Consider the following 3,242-nt stretch of genomic DNA (forward strand, 5'->3'; position numbering starts at 1 on the left):
TTGTTTCTATATAGAACTTCACATACATACAAGCATTTACATATGTATGTTTATATAGATAGAAATATATATACAAATATATATATATATGTGTGTGTGTGTGTGTGTGTGTATGCATGTACGTGTGTACATATATATAGATATATACACATATACTACATATGTGGAAAATCGGTGTGTGTTTGTTTGTGGCGTTGTTAGCTAACTCCTCCTACATCGTTTTATTGATTTTGGTGAAACTTGACACGTGAGTGTAATTCATGTCTTGAAACCTTGTGACATACTTAGATTGTTGAAATAATCGATAATACGGCCCCTGGAAGCGACCTTTATATATATATATATATATAACTTATATAACAATTTTTTTAAATATCCGAGGGAAATAACTCATACCACCTATACAATATCTTTTTTAAACACTCAAGGGAAATAACCCATTTCCTTGTTTATGTTCGATTACTCTGAACAAACGATCAGCCGACTTAATTCTGCTTTTCACTACTCACAGTTTTGAACTGCTAAACATTATTATTGTAGTTCCTTAATTTGATTCTCTTCATTCATACATTTCTATACACACATACTTTTTTGAATGCCTATTACTCTGATAATTCTGCCTTTTTTACAGTTGTTAACTTGTCTTGAAGATGGTGAATGAAACTTTCCGACACCTATCTGCACGTTGAAATGCTTTGTACCGGAAATTGATGGCAGAGTTGTGACTATTTCTGAAGGTACAATTTTAAAACCCAGAACATTAATCAATGAAGGAAGAAAAGTCATATATTCTTGCAAACGATCTTTCATTCCAGTTGCGTTTGGTGTCGTTCAGTGTTTGTCAGGTAAATGGTACCCAGACATAAAGTGCAGAAAAACGTGTACAATTGAGGCACGAAGTGGATTAAATTTTATTTTGTTGCGCAATTCTTCAGTTATCGAATACAGCTGTTCAGCAGGAGAAACATTGTTCTAAAAGGACCTGTTTAGAAAATAGAACCTGGAGTGGAACACTTCCAATATGTGTGAAGAACTATCAACTGTTACCCGAACTTGGCATATAGCTACCGATATTCACACAATTTACAATATCTTCCGTTTGGCAGCTCAATTTCATAAAATACGAATATTACTTATTCATGTCACCTTAATTAATCGAGGAATTCTCCCGAAATTGTTACTTGTAATGATGGTGTTTTGAATCCCAAACCAATCTGTTCATATATTAATAGAAATCATGTTTGGCTGAATAAAAAGAACAATCTTCAATACCAAAAGTTTTCTTCGGTGTCGGTTTGTGCCGAAAACTATCGTTGCATATATTTTGGTTACGTTGATGGAGGTTGTAGAGATATAACATGTAACAAATTTAATTGCGTTACTGTCCGTTTTAACAATGACTCATCAGAAATATATTTTAAGAATGTATTTGTGTGTTGTTGTGCTTTGAACTGTTTCATATGGTAATATTACTGTACTCCCTACAGGAAGCTATATCCTATGTACAAAAATATATATGCATGCGTAATTTGTCTGAAATGGAATGTAACATATTCCATATTTACCTACTGAATTATAACAATGTAAGTGAAGCAATCCTATTTTGTATTTTCGCCAGGTTTCTTATTTATTTTATGATAGCATCACTAATTGAAAACGTATGTTTACGATTAAATTTTCATTATATTCCGCTTCATGGTGTATAAATATAAGGTTTCAATCACACACATTTTATCAACTATATATTGCTGGAATTCAATTATTTTCATTACATATTTATGCATACATTTTGTTTAATCTGTCAGTATTCAACCATGCAAGAGCTATAGTATATAAATTTTGTTTGTTTTGAAAACATTTTTACGCATGTACTCCAAACCCCTTTACATTAGAAATGAAGACTACTTAATTTACCAAGAGAAAATTAAAGATAACTACATTAACCGGACCATAGTTTCGTTAAAACAGCCTTTTGTTGCCTCTACGCATAATTGTGGGGGGGAAAACTACAAATAAAACGTTATATTGCGTTTAGCACGATTTCAAGTTCATCTTGGATGTTTGACGCTATGGAAATGAATATGAAAATGTGTCGACAGATCGAAATGAATTCACTTCTTTTGACGAGGGTGTCAAATAAGAAGACAAAGAAAGTGTTTATCACATTTTTAATGACCAGTTACAATTTATTTCTTCTCCAACAAAGCTGTCAACGCCAGTTTGCGCAAAAGTTCCAGGTGAAAATTTTCGCAATATTTGCGGTTTGAAACATTACAATGGCATTTCTTCAGAACTGCATCATTATATTTCATCATATTTTTCATTTTGTTTTATCACTTTGTCTTTTTGTGACTTACCATATATGGAATATTCCTGACATTTAAAGTTCGTATTTATATTTGTGACTGTGTGAATATGTGTCTGTATATGTATATTTATACATTCATACATACATACATACATACATACATACACACACACATATATATATATATATATATATATATATATATATATATATATATATATACATACAGACACACACATACATACATATATATATATATATGCTTTGCAAACAACTTGCAGATGCAAGTGCTATCAGTTGAAAGCTCCGTATATCAGATGCCAGCAAGTTTACAGGGTCATCAGGAGAGAATGCGTTCCGTTTCGGGGCCTGCCCCTCGACGGCCTCATTGCGCACCCTCACTGAAATGATGCACTGCCTGCTAGATCATCTACTTATCAGATTTAGCTCAATATTCATCTAAACATTACTCATCGTCTCTTTTAATCAAACCATAAATATAAGTACATGTGCGTCTTTATCCATACACACACACACACACACACACACGTATGTGTATATATATGTATGCATATATATTATGTATGTATGTACGTATGTATGTATGTATGCATGTATGTATATATGTATATGTATATGCACGTGCGTGTGTATACATTCGTGTATGTATATGTGCATGCATATATAAGCATACCTAATTATATATGAGTAGGTGTAAATATAGTTATAGATATATAACTGTATATACGTGTGCACGTACGTTTATGTGTATATGGATTGTTGGCGATTTTTTTCCTCCGTCTTTGTCTTCACCTATCATTTTCTCTTGGACTTTCCTCTGTCTCCTGTTTCTGAAGAAGAGCTTTGCTCGAAACGCTAAACAACCTTTCTTTCCTTCCCTGAGCGTGATTTTTTATACTTTGCATTCTTGTGT

The sequence above is a fragment of the Octopus bimaculoides genome, chromosome 3 (genome assembly GCF_001194135.2).
Source record: "Octopus bimaculoides isolate UCB-OBI-ISO-001 chromosome 3, ASM119413v2, whole genome shotgun sequence".
Lineage (NCBI taxonomy): Eukaryota > Metazoa > Mollusca > Cephalopoda > Octopoda > Octopodidae > Octopus > Octopus bimaculoides.